At 45.9% G+C, this 14,375-nt stretch overlaps 1 protein-coding gene across 1 annotated transcript in view; it reads right to left on the bottom strand.

The window, feature by feature from the left end:
* Positions 1-14,375, bottom strand: part of PRKAA2 (protein kinase, AMP-activated, alpha 2 catalytic subunit) — a 40,005-nt gene that overhangs the window by 20,776 nt on the left and 4,854 nt on the right. The gene's annotated exons all lie outside the window — the stretch shown is intronic.

Raw genomic sequence — 14,375 nt, forward strand, 5'->3', positions numbered from 1 at the left:
TGCTTGCAGTGTTTGGGTTGAACCCTCCTCATAGATCACTCTCTTTGGGGTGCACCTGCTTGGAGCTGGTATTCTCCTTGAAGAGCATATGCCTAAAAATGACACCCTTTTCAGAGTGACACCCACCTGAGCATGACACTGCTATTGGCACACATTTTCTTTATGGTGCACCCTCCTTGGGTTGACCTCCTCTAGGTGACACTATGCTTGAGGTGGCACCAGCCAGCGAAGTTGTGTTAGGGCTGTAGAACATACCTCCACAAGAGGGATGTGTTGTGGGGTGGGAAGCATGGCCCCACACCTACCTTGGAGGCCCAGCTGTACCTCGGGAGAGGAGACGAGGTGAGTGGGTAGAAGGGATTGATGGGAATGAAATAACATGGACAGGAAGGGGTGGAGTTGTTGGGTTGCAGTGGTTGGGTAGTGGGCTGAAGGGGGAGAAAGGAAGCGTTGTGCAGAAGAGAAGGGTGGTTGTGAGGTGGACAGTGGGTGTTAGGACTTGCCTGGTTGGGTGTTGCCAGGCCCTGGGTCCTGTACACTGAAGAAGGGAGGTGGAACCCATTGATATCTCCTTGCTGTCCTTCACCCTGGGCTGCAGGCTGGGAAGAGTGGAGACCCAGTGCGTGCCAGTAAGTTCACGTGTGCAGTTGGGAAGGGCTGAATTTGGGGTGATGGTGGTGCTACCCACTGCTAGCAGCTGCTGGGCAGTGCGTTGGGGTGTGATGGTGGATGAGCAGTTGTCAGATGGCAAAGCAGCTACAGGAACCTTCTCATGGGTCAGTAACTGTGTTAATACAAAGGAGCAAAGCAGATGCACAGGGAAGGAAACATCAATACATCAGCAGCCAGTGCAGCCAGCTGAAACCATCTCCGTATCTTGGCAGTCCTGTCACCTGCTGTTTCTCATGAGCTAACAGCTCATCCTAACGATAGCGTTATCCACCCCGCAGCATTTCAGCCCTGGGTCAGCCTGCAGCCTGGTATGGGGATGTTGTATATCAAATAATAATGCGGCTGCTCTAAGGGGGATACTTCCTGCTAGAAATTCTCATTAGAAATTTGCGTTCCGGGGGGAAGAAAATCCTGTCCTGAAGGAAACGCCCATTTAGTGATCCCAGTTCTTTTCTGCGATAAAGATTTCCCTTTTTACTCATTAGGAAGACAAATGCAACCCCCCAAAAAAGAAAGCCCTTGCCATGCTGCACAGTAACAGGCTGGCAAGCAGCTGATGCGGATGTGTTTGCTATAAGGTGAAGATCTTCGTGCGTTGCAGTCCTGTGGCCTTGGGTGCCTCTTCTCTGGGTGGTGGGACCCCTGTGAATGCTGTCCTGGGACCTCCTCAGCTCAGAGAGGAGCGCTAAAGGAAGGGGTTTGTTGTTTGTGTAGAGGCTCAGATCCATTTCTCTTTCAAGCAGTTGCCTGATGGATGATTTCAGCTGAAAAGTCCAAAAAGTTTCCTCAGGAAAGCAGGATGTTCTCCCTCATCTTCTAAATAGGATGTAAACCTTGTCTGGACCACATGATAGTTCACATTAAAAAAAAACAAAACATGTATACTCATCCTGAATAAGTAGCATGGTTGAACACTGAAATTGGTCTAGTGTATTTGAAGAGTAGTTCTGGCATGTTTTAATAGTGTTAATTTTGACCTCTCCGTTTCTTATTCAGCCACAAGAAGTAGCACAAGGCAGTCACGAACGCAACCAACCCTCTGAAGTAGTAAAGAGCTATTTGGGAAGGTGTGTGAACAAAGGATACCTGATAAAATAATGACCAGACCATGCAGCTGTACCATCATAAATAATAAAATGACAACTTAATTCAACAAATCCAATTATATAAATAACTGAAATAACAAGCCCAGGGTAGAAACAGGAAGGTTGCTGTAACACAAAACCATGTGTAGTGTAATGAAACCGTCTCTGTTCAATCGGAACAATAGACGTACGTGAAGGCATAAGAGAAACAGTGTTTACAAATATTGTTATTATCTTATCTAAAGTTTGCTATCTCCTGGAAAGCTTGAGAAAACTCTGTTCTCTTCAGGCAGCTGCAGAAGTGTCAGTCCATGCGAGTCTTTACCTTGCAAACCCTCGGCAGCTCTCCTCTGCCTTTGCACGCAGGAGCACATGGGGTTTGTTTGATCTCCGCTTCCAGTCCTGGCAAGCCCTGACTCTGCCTGAATGAAGCACCACAACAAATAGGTGAGATCTCGAATCTGTGGTGGTTTTCTGTTGTTTTTGTTGGGTTTTTTTAATGGTTAAACGACTATGTTTAAGAGGAGCTGCTGTATGTAGATGTACTATTGGGTACATCAAGGAGAGTGTGGCCAGCAGGTCGAGGGAGCTCATCCTCCCCCTCTACTCTGCCCTGGGGAGGCCACATCTGGAGTATTGTGTCCAGTTCTGGGCTCCCCAGATCAAGAAGGACAGGGAACTGCTGGAGAGGGTACAGCAAAGGGCTACGAAGATAATTAGGGGACTGGAGCATCTTTTTTATGAGGAAAGGCTGAGGGAATTGGGTTTCTTTAGTCCGGAGAAGAGAAGACTGAGGGGGGACTTACCAATGCTTATAAATACTTAAAGGGAGGTGCCAGGGGGATGGGAGCAGTCTTTTTTCAGTGGTGCCCAGTGACAGGACAAGAGGGAATGGGCACAAACTGGAGCATAGGCAGTGAGCCGGAGGAGGGCCTTCTCGGCTGTGAGGGTGGCAGAGCAGTGGCACAGGCTGCCCAGAGAGGTGGGGGAGTCTCCCCCTCTGGAGCCATTCCAAACCCGCCTGGACGCCGTCCTGTGCCACTGCTGGAGGTGCCCCTGCTCTGGCAGGGGTGGCACTGGGGGAGCTCCAGAGGGCCCTGCCAACCCTGACCATTTTGTGATTCCGTGATTTTGAAGTCTTTCTTGTTCCTACAAGTTGTTAACTAAATCTCAGAGCAAACTGATGGGTCATGAGTGTTTCTGCAGCCTGTTGTACACCCAGAAGCTGTTTACTAGGAATATTGAATTAATATTAATAGGGTTTCTAATTTACAGGGTATATTTGGGGGGCATAAGGTTTACAGGAGACTTACAGAAAGCCCTTTGCTCAGCAGCGAGCATGTCACTGGGTGGGTCAACACCTTCCATCTACATCAGCATCAATGAGAGCTGAGAGCAGTTGTTCTGCAGAGCCTGGTGTGCTCCTGGAAAGCAGTAGTGGGGCTCAGGCTTGAGGGAATTTGCTTAATTTTCCCCCTGGCTTTTAAATAAACACATGTACGCGCGCACGCTTGTGTATGTGTGTAGCTCTACATCTCATTTGCACGCAGTGGGGACGGGAGCTGAAGGGTCTTGAGTAAAACGCTCCGGGGGTGAGGTGTTGCTAGGAGATGGAGACTCCGGTGTCTGGCAAAGTGGCTTTTTTTATTTTTGGTGTAGATCCCACGAAGCGGTATTTGGCTGTGGAGAAGGGTAGAAATCTCTTCCCCCTGCTTACGTTCATCTCCGAACGATCTGTCTGTGCTCGGTAGCGTTGCAGCTGATTTAAAAGGGAATTCAGATGTAGCCTGAGTGCTGTTCAGCCCAGCTGGAGGCTGGGTGGTTTGCAATCATCTCCAGGCTTTTTTTTGGTTTGTTCTTTTTTTTTTTTTTTGTTCTTTTTTTCCCTACTCATTGAGAAATCCCTCGTTTGAGCATGCCTCAGTCTAGTGGAGAGCATCCTCGTATGCCTTTGGTTCCTTTGTGGCCAGTTGTCTCTGCTTTTTCAGGCGCTGCGTGTTAGCAGACTGTTTTTCTGGGTTTTAGCTTATTAAACACATCCTGCCAGGGCTTGTTCTCTCCTGCTTTGCTGCTTCCCCCCATCCAAGCTAAGCGCACCTCCACGCTCCCCACAGCTGAGGAGTACGTGGTGGCATGGCGAAAGCTGCCGTGGGGTGCCTGGCCCCTCACTTGGGCCACTTGGCTCCAAAGCAGGGCTGGATTTACCGGAGAAACTAGGTCTGAATGCTAAAACATTGATTATTTTGTTTTCCACCCCTTTTTGGGGTGCTGGAGTCCTGGGCAGAAGCAGGGGGGGACCCTTGCAGCTTTGGCAGATGCTCATGCCACAGATTCACATTTTGCTGGTGCCCCTCTTGGGCACCAAACTCCCTTCGCTCAATACGTAAGGGCCTTTTTTGGTAACGCAGGGCTCAACAGCAGGATGCTGAAGGGTTAGGAGGGCAACCAGACAATCCTGGGTGCTGCCTGTTGGCAGGGGGGTTGGAACTCGATGATCTTCAAGGTCACTTCCAACCTAAACCATTCTATGGTTCTATTGCAGCGCTGGCTTTGGTCACCATCGGGAACCCGCAGAAGGGCTCGTAGTTGAACATCTCGAGCCACGTCCAACCTGTCAAAGGACTTCAGCTCAGCATCCTGAAGCTTTGGCCCATTTGGGAAAGGTTAGGATGCTGCACTTTTTGAGTCTAACATGACCAAAAAAAGACCAGGAATGCTGCACATCTGTTTATACAAAAGCGCACGTTTCGGCGCTTGCCATCCAACCCTTGCCCTAAATCTGTGGATTATCAGTAGGATTTGCTTTCCCAGTCTGTTTTTGGAGGAGATAGTTAATGAGATAATGCAGCAGTGGGTAAACTGTGACATGTGAATTTTTATTTTTTTTTAATGTTAGAGAAAATGCATGCATCAGAGGCTTATGCACATTAGATATGTAACCAAGCAATTCCCATTTATATTGTGTAACTGATGTTATTTATCAAACGCCATGTACTGGCCAAGAACAGATGTTGAACTGTCGTGCTACAGCATTGGAAATCAACTTTTCTGGGGGTTAGTTATTCGAAACCCATCTTGTGATTAGCTCATTGTAATATAATGTAACAACATGCGATATGGAAGTATTATTAAAAAAAAAAAAAAATAATTGGTGCATATGGGTCCAAAGTCTTTTATGTTCTCTTTCTGGTATTGAGTGAAAATCTGGACTGTATGGCAACATATGATGCTCTGGTGGGAATGTGTGCTGAAAACCCTCCCAGAGTCAGAGCAGGGAAGGAGTGTGATATTTCTTATGTTGAAAATAAAACATTTTAAGCATGCAACATGACAAACATTCATTTAATGAGGAGGCTGCTGAAAAGAAACTGCTTGCATATGCAAGCACTGTACGCACACACGCTCTACCCAGCAGTGAGAAAAGGACGTGTTTTCTGAGTGGCTTACTCCTACATGAGAATGAGACTTCTGGATAAGGTTTTTTAAGGGCACAAAGGGGTAACTACATACCTCATCCTATTATATGTGAATAATAATGAATTCCTGGTTGGTTTTTTTTTTATTTAAATATGCTCTGTGATTAGGGTGATGGTTTATTTGGTGGTTTTGGGGATCATTTTTAAGGCAGGTATGCACACTAGCTGCTTTTCTGCAGTCACGGAATCGATCTTTTGGGCTTTATCCACAAATGTGAACCACAATATGGATTTGAGGTGAACTAGATGGAAAGGTGGGGGTATTTTTCATTTCCATGCAATCTTACCCTCCTTTTCCTTACAAGTTGTGGGCAGTCCAATCCCTACAGAAACTTTGTAGCCTGGGGGTCAGCAGCAAATCCTGCAAGATAACTTCTAGCAGTGCGGAGGGAAAAGCAGTGTGAGCTGCTTATAGCATTTTTTTTCAGTGGCTTGCCAAGTATGTTTTCTTTTAGGGCATAATCTGTGAGAGCTGGCAGACCTTCCCTTGGCTTTGCCTAATTAGCTCAGCTGGGAAAGCACTTGCTGATGAGGAGGAGTTTGAAGTTTATCCTCACCCTTCGATGTGGACCCATGAGCATCTATTCCAGGGACAGACTGAGGAAGAGTTTAGGATTTAGTCTGCTGCCTGTACGGTAGATCCAGCCTTTTTTGACCTTGATATGAAATGCTATTTAAAGATCTATGACCTTGGAGAATCAGTCCTCTATTCCTTTGCCTCATCTGTGTTGCTGCTCTGTGTCGGAGCATTACTGCAAACGCAGTGGAACAATGTGTTCTCCACGTCCACAATGGCCAGGACAAGAATAGGGCTAAAATTAAACCCCACACAGATGGTATGAAATGAAGAATACTTAAAATGAGGCTTGTTGAAGCATCAGAATCTGTTATTTGGATGGGACAGGGGAGTGCAGATGTTCCTGCTTGGGGTGGAGGGATGCTGCGAGGTTGGTCCCTGCACATCAAGCGCTCAGTTCACGTCCCAGCCAGGACCTAGGGATTTGGGTTCAGCCCCCGTGGGATGCCGGGCAAGCTGTCAAGGACTACACATAGTTAAGGGTTGAAGTGCCCAAAGTAGGAGAGATGGAGCTGACCTGAAGTCTAAAAATCCCCATCCAAACCTTACACTTATTTGCTGCCAAGCCCTAATGTTGAAAGTGGCTTTTATTTTATTTTTACTTTTAAGCTCTGTACCTGGGAACCTGCCAAAAGTTAGACCTCTCTTATTAACCCAAACTGCTCCATTTTAAGCAGTGCTGAGCTGCGAGGTCACGAAGCCCAAAGCAACCCAAGGTACAGGTATTCATTCCCCTGTGCCTGAGCCGCTGCATCTTAGGGGCATCTTCAGTGCCTCGTGGTACCTGCAGTTCAGGACAAAGCTTTGCTTGGGGGAAATTAGGAGTTCAGTTCCCATTTCCAGTTGTGCCTGCATATCATCTTCAGTCACCCATTTTGAAGTAAATCTAGATTTTTTTAATTTATTTTTTTTTTATTTAGCACTCAATCTTGCTATGTTTCACTTCCCCGTCTTCGTAACTTGTTCCTTCTCCCCACCTGTGTCCGAGTGGGCATTTCAGACTGGAAACTCTCAGACCCGTCCTGAAATACGTGTGTATTTATGGCAGGACGTTGTACTTCGTGGCAGGCTGCTGGTATGATGGGTTGGCTGCACCGTTGAGAAGTTTGTCCCTGCTGCTGTCTGTGCTGCCTCTGAGCGTCCCTGGGCTGGGCTGTAGCACATACTCCTATTTGTGCCCGTGTTTTTAAGAAGAGCTGTGTTTCAACTGAAACGCCTCTTGCTGGGGCCGGCGCTCCGAGAGAATCGCTCTCACCCTCTCTCACCTTGGTGGCGAACTGAGAAAGGTTTCCTTTAGTCAGCCGGGGGAGAGGGGGAGGATTTATGAATCGGAGAAATGCATTCCTGATGCGGAATAGGCACATTCTCCCCACCCTCCCCACCCCCCCCCAAAGAAAAGCACCATTTGTGTGGCAAACAGCCAAGGGTTTTATGAATACAGCTCTTACTTTCTCCAGCTGCTAGAAACCTATCTCAAATATGAATTAAAATAAAAAGTCTTGCTAGACACTTTCAGCGCTCATAGTTCTGCTATTTTTGGTCTGCGGTGCGGAGTTCTTGCATCAGAAATCTTAGTTAGAGAGGCTCGAGTGGCTTCTTTCAAATATTATTAAATTGAAAGAAGAAATAATCTGGAAGATGTATGACTTTAAATAATCTGCCACACTACAAGGATCATCAGGAACTCGATGTGATTATGTCCCTAGATTTGATGCTTCCCTAGTTATTAGGGCTGTAAAGCCCTATCTCTGATATCTTTATATAGACTTGCCTTTCCTTCAGAAAACATCAAGGTGTGTTCCTGAGAAACTGGCACAGTTGGGATTAGGTATTTTTAATAAATCAGCTACCGGGGAAAAGAAAAGATGAGGGCTGCAGTCCGTGCATGGGAATCTTTTATAGCTTTTAGGAAAAGCGTTTTAGGTTACATCGCGGGAATGAGCTTTGGTAAGAGACCCGGGAAACCATGGTAACGTTAGGAAGATGGTACAAGTGTGAGTTTGCAGTTTGCGTAGTGGAGTGCGAGCAGGGAGAGAGACATCTCGGGGGTTCATGAGGAAGGTGGGTGAGGGGCAGGGGGATGTGCTCGCTCGGCTGCGAGCTCGGGGGATCGTGGAGCAAAGGGAGAGCTTTTTCCGGGGGGGGATGAATTTGGACAGTTTGCAGTTGTTAGTGATTTTTCTGTTAAGTATCAGCCCTGTATTACCTGTTCATTTGTGCTGAGATTTTTGGATACATCCCTGCTGAGTGGGACTTGTGCCTTGTTCAGAGTGGCTCGGGAAGGTTATCCCGAGCAGGGGGCAGAGGCTGGTACCACCTGAGCAGTAGCTACAGTGGGGCATGGAGCATCTTGTCCCTGCTGTGTTTATAATCCAGCTGTTACTCTTCCTATAAGAAACCCCACTTACCCTTCTGAACCAAAGTTGGGTAAATCAGGAGTTTGTAAGCAAAGCAAGCAGGATGCTTTGGTTGGTGCCAGATACCTAGATGTAGTGTCTTAAAAAAACCACCCAAAAGAACCAGAAAAAAAACCCCAAACAAAACCCCCACCTGTTTTTTCTTTCTTTCTTTCTTTCTTTTTTTTTTTTATTTCCTCCCCAAATTGCAAACATCCTCTTTGAGAGAGCAGCTGGAGTCATTTTGGGTATCATCAGTCGGCAGTGGCAGAGGGATTGCTCTCTTGGAGGAGGGGGCTCACATGGTGCCTGTGTGGCCACGGGCACATTGGGACCCTCCCGGTCATTTTGTGTGTCTGTATTTGAGTGACACAGCAGCCAGCGGTGAGAGGAAAAAATCTGGACAAAAGTAAAATCTCACCCACTCAGATTTTGAAGATGAATCAAGAAAATGTGTTGGGGGCGGAGGAGGGGGAAATAATAAAGTTATATATAAGTTGTGGTGCCATGAAGATGGGGTGGATTTAAGTCGCAGACATTCATAGAATGACTTCTCAGATCTTCTTAGACCTATGCACAGCAAGGAGAGGTGAAGCTGAGAGCAAATAACGCCTTATAAATTTATATGACATGGCAACAGGATGGCTCAATTTATTTGCGAGAGCAGTAGAGATTTTTCACTTCCTTTGCATTAGCCTGAATCCCAACCGGATCAGAAATAAATAACAGAGCCTCCTAGAGACAGAAAACTAGCTAAAGGGCCATCAGTCTACACTCAGAAATTCAGATTTTTGCTCACTGGTAGGAAAAAGTGAGTATTGCCCCCGTTGGGCACATCAGTCCTGGTGGAATCGTCTGCTAGGATGAAAAGTTTAGTGTCTGTAACGCTTGTGCCAAGGCTGCCACAAACCCGATGCGCAGGGGTAATTACACGTCTGGCATTCTTGTGCGTCTGTGAGATGGAGGCTTGTCCGAGGCTGCGGCAGCATGGTTCATGTAGGTCACCGAGCTTAACAAAGCGGCGATGGGAAACGTGCACTCATTTGGAGAGAGGACTTAATTATGTAGAGGCTTTGATGAGGAAAAAATGCTAAAGGCTTTAATACAAGTTGCCGTTGTCAAAGAAGTTGTTGTCCATCGGTTGCTCTGTGGGAATTCCATGTGCCCAGGCTCACCCCGGCATCGATGGAGCAAGCTGCCTGGAGTTCCCTTGCTTCCGTACAAGGGTAAGACATCTTACCTGGGCAGTAACTGGCCATCACAGAGTCTCCTAGATTGGAAAAGACCTGTAAGATCACCTAGTCCTATCATTAACCTCACACTGCCAAGCCCACCACTAAACCCATGTGCCTGACCACTATGTCTACACGACCCTTAAATACCTCCAGGGATGGGGACTCCACCACTGCCCTGGGTAACGTGTTCCAATGCCTGATGACCCTTTCAGTAAAGAAATTCTTCCTGATGTCCAATCTAAACTTCCCTTGGTGCAACTTGCAGCCATTTCCTCCTGTTCTATTACCTGTTACTTGACAGAACGGGTTGACCCCCACCTCTCTGCCACCTCCTTTCAGGTAGTTGTAGAGAGCGATAAGGTCTCCCCTCAGCCTCCTTTTCTCCAGGCTAAGCAACCCTGGTTCCCTCAGCTGTTCCTCATAAGATGTGCTCCAGACCTCTCAGCGGTTTCATTGCCTTTCTTTGGACACACTCCAGTGCCTCAATGTCCTTCTTGTGGTGAAGGGCCCAAAACTGAACACAGTACTCAAGATGCGGCCTCACCAGTGCCGAGTGCAGGGGTAAAATCACCTCCCTGGTCCTACTGGCTACACTATTCCTGACACAGGCCAGGATGCCGTGGGCCTTCTTGGCCACCTGGGCACACTGCTGGCTCATATTCAGCTGTCTGTCCACCAACACCCCCAGGTCCCTCTCTGCTGAGCAGCTTTCCAGCCACTCCTCCCCAAGCCTGTAGCATTGGCGGCGGTTGTTGTGGCCAAAGTGTAAGACCCAGCATTGGGCCTCATTGAAACTCATACAGTTTCCAAAACTCACACATCAACCGAAGCCGGGTAACACTGTACAGTGCAGCAACCTGATTGTGCATCAAAGCCCTTAAAATGTGTGTAAACTCTGACTTGCAGCACTTCATATTCATATTCCTCTCCAACCTGTGTGTCTTACTTCCATTTAAAGTCTTAATGAATTAGGGCCTCACCAAGGGGACGATACTCTTATTTTACTGATCAGAAGATAAACCACAAATCCCACATATAACAAAGGGTGTTTTCCCTGATTCCCAGGCTTCTGAGTTAACCTCTAGACGATGCTTTCTTTAGTAACTCAGCAGTATATTGCGAAAATAAACCTGAATTTGACCATCCGTGTTAAAAACAAACAACCCGGAGCCTCTTTCATGAGATATAACAATCTTTTGGCTAAATTTTGTGTACCTAAGTAGCAGCCCTACAACACACGAGTCGTGCCCACTAGATGTATGCAGCAGTGTTACTAGGTAGGAGAGGGTATCATTTTTTGCTTAGGCTGTATTGCATGTTAGTGCATCGATTTAATTTTACAGTCTGCTTAATATGACTGCTTATATAATTTACTTGTGTCCTATTGCAAGTTTGTGCGATATTATAATTTTCCAGAACTTTCCAATGCATGCTGCAAGTAGTTGGCTTTTTCCCCAGGGACTTCAGTATATGTTGTATCAGGAATTTACCGATTAATTTGAGAAATGGTATGTTTTAATAATCTTGCAAATGTTTTCTGACCAACTCATGATACAGGACATCATCCCACAGTAGCATTTTTGGCCCATTCTTGTGCGTTGTGTAAATGAAAGCGATTTTCACAGCTGGCCTTCCCATCAGTTCTTCCTGCTGCCTAGAGATTAGATCTTATCTGGTTTTATCATTTCTGTGAATGAGCCATACTGATTTAAACTGCTCTGCTCTGCTAAGGCTGTGGAGCGCTTCCAGTCTGAGGATGCCCTCTCAGATGTGAGCCTTGGGGCTAGCCCGACCGTGGGAGCCGCGTTCACATCCTCTGTAGAAATCTTTGGAGACCTGCTCTCAGATGAGAACATTACTTTTTCACAACCCGCTTAAGTAGAAATCAAAATGTTTTTGCCAAGTGTGCTGGGCTGGGAGGAAAAATCTGGAATATGCAGATGTAGGTGGAATCTCATGAGCTTCCCTGGAGAGCCCTACCACCAGCATGTATGTGCAACCCAGCGATTGCAGTGGCAAAGCTTAATCAGCAATAAAATAAGTTCTCCTTAAGTCCGTTATTGTCATAGCTGGACTGGGCCAGGGGGGTCTAACAAGTAGGAAACAACAAATGACTTTGGGTCTTGTAAGTTGGCGTGTGGAAATGGAGCCCCACTATGTTTCACCACCATCTGAATCGCACACGTTCAGCGAAGGCGCTTGTGATTTGGCTGTTATCTCGGTATGGGGGGAAAGTAGAAGATAAATCTGAAGGTTTTTCCAGACGAAAGGAACTTATCGAGTAATACTGAAAAGCGACGGCGCAGAGCCAAGCTGGGATTTGGCCCTTATTTTGAGCTGAGTAGAAAGAAACCGTGGCCAAGGATCAGCTGGAAAACCATTTAACCTTCTTGGAGATTGAATAACAGCTTTTGCTGAGAAAGTCTCATATGAAATACAAGCATGAGAAAAATCAAGAGAGCAATGATTTATACAGTGATTGGCAGCATGTCATGTAGGACAACCTACAAACTCACCTCTTGAAGGTTATACCACGTATGATCATGTACTCTGATGAGGTGGAGCTATAAAATATGAGAGGTTATAGAGGGAAAAACGCTGCTTCTGATCCTTTTCAACTCTTCTGACGTGCCTTTCCCTTACCCTGCCTGTGTCTCAAATTCTCTTTTAGACCCAAACTCTGTTAGGGCAAAAGGAAATAGAGGGATTAGTTCAACAAATTCATGCATCCTTATATTGAGGGCTATTTTTATTTGTTGAACTCCTCACTGTTTGTTGCATCTTGGTTCTCTGACCTCCAGCTTATGCTCTCACTTCCTTCACTCGACTACACTTTCTAGAGTGCCCAGTCTGACTCTTTCTTTAATTTTTTTTTTTTTTTTAACCTGGCTCTTTTCTTTTCTGATCCCATTGCCCCTCTCATCTCCCTTTCCCTTCTTAGGTCTTTTTTTTTTCCTCATCGCTACCTTGCTTTCCCTTTCCTCTTCCCCTTCTGCCTGTTTCTCTGCAGGACAGCCCCAGACGCTCCTTGTGCCTTGCCTTTATCCCTCTAACTTTGCTTCCTTTTCCTCTCATTTTTTCTCTCAAATCCAGGAAAAGATGAATTATAACTGTTTATTCTTACAAGTTGTCTTGACCTTCCGCTCCTATTCGTGCTTTTTTGAGATCATGAACTCTTAGGTGGATTCCTTCCACTTTCAGGGAGACTTTCTGCTGAGTGGCCTCCTACTCTGGTCCACATCCTCAGTTCCTGTGAGGAAGAGCTGGGACAGTCCTCTCTGCTGCTATCTTTTGGGGGAGGATGAGTGTGAGAAGTGTGACTGTAAGTGCCTCTCAAAGACATGTTTGGGAAAGGATGGAAAGGAAGGAGGAGAAAGTGATTTGAAGCTTGGAGAAACCTTCTGAGCAGTTGGGCCGTCACACTTTCCCTAATCCTATTCTTTTATGTAAAGACATGAGATGAACATAGCTTCATTGCTGAGCTAGGATGTCTTTGACGGATATCTCGCAGGATGTTTGTGATGACTTTTTGATTAATTGAGGAATTGTATTAATTTCAATTGTATTCTCTCCATAAATGAAGGGTGCTGTTTTTTTCTCCTTTCTAAAGGGATCAGAGCAATAGAGATGAGAAGCAGTAGGTGGGATCATTGGCTAATGGCTGTTTTAGCAATTTAAGGCACGTTGGGGCTATTGTACAGATTCCCCTCCAGTGTTTTAAGTGAGCTGATTTTGCTGTACTGTGGCTAAAAGGAAGAAATAGAAATCGGATCTATCTCATGCTTAGCTGTGCCATGAAATGACTCTGGATAGCCAGATCTTTATGCTGAACTGCATATAAATTTGCCATTTCTTGTGCCTTGCAGAGTAGCTGTGATATCCAGGTTGGCTTCGAATTCCACCTTTCTCTTCAGTCCGCAGTGAGCAGCCCTTTACCCAGGGTCACGACGCAGGATGTGCTTGGATCTCCATGGGAAGTAGAGGCAATTTTTAATCTTAAGGCAGTCCTGGTGCTTCTTGAGCCCCAGTGAAGAAAGCACGTGTTTGGTTGTGGGTTTTTTTGTGGTGCTTGTACCTGAATGTTCTGAGTCCTTGCTGCTTCTTCTTCATTTGGAGTCCAATGTGAGCTTTCCTATTTTGATGAAGGCTGGTGACTGTAGGTTTGCTACAGGGTTGTTATGGAACTCCTGAGAAAAATCCCCCAAGAACTAACCTCAAGTCCCATTCTACTCCAGCTGCAAAGCAGAGGTCTTTGGTCTGCCTTCTTTACCATAAAAATGGAACAGTATCTATTAGGACAGCTTTCCAAAATAAAACCCTACCAAACCAGAAGGCACTGCAGATGCACTGCGTTTCCAGTGGCAAAAGTGAAACTCGTCACTTAATGCATGATTGGAAGGCATTTCAGTATTCAAGATATGCAAACCTGTGGGACATGTACTTCTGACTGCTTGATGTTTCCCAGTTATTTTTAACTGATGTGTCATCTGATGCAAATCTCTCTTTATAAAATGCAGAGGAGCTGGAAGAAGAGAGCTCCTAACGCCGTGGTTCAGGCAGCATTTTATCAACCTTGGCGATTCAGTAAAAATTAAGAAAAACTTAAGGGTCTGTCTCCAAGAAATTGGAGATGTAAACATCTGCTAGGCTGCCTCTTGCATCCTGTAGGGAGTTTGTATGCTTTTTATAGCAGCTCTTGTCTTTGCGTAGCAACTAACACAGAGGGGTTTTGAGCCATTGCTTGGGATCCCTCGGCACTATTGCACAGCGGTTAGTTAATAAGGAGACATTGTTCCCTGTCATGTAATGCTGCTATTATTTCAAATATTTTGTTAAAGTTCTTTAATCTCTCCTTGTGATCATCCCCTTCTGCATTTTTAATTATCGATGTTTTCAATGAAGAAATGCTGAAATATGAGCGATTAGATAAGGAA

The sequence above is a fragment of the Charadrius vociferus genome, unplaced genomic scaffold (genome assembly GCF_000708025.1).
Source record: "Charadrius vociferus isolate BGI_N301 unplaced genomic scaffold, ASM70802v2 scaffold163, whole genome shotgun sequence".
Taxonomy (NCBI): domain Eukaryota; kingdom Metazoa; phylum Chordata; class Aves; order Charadriiformes; family Charadriidae; genus Charadrius; species Charadrius vociferus.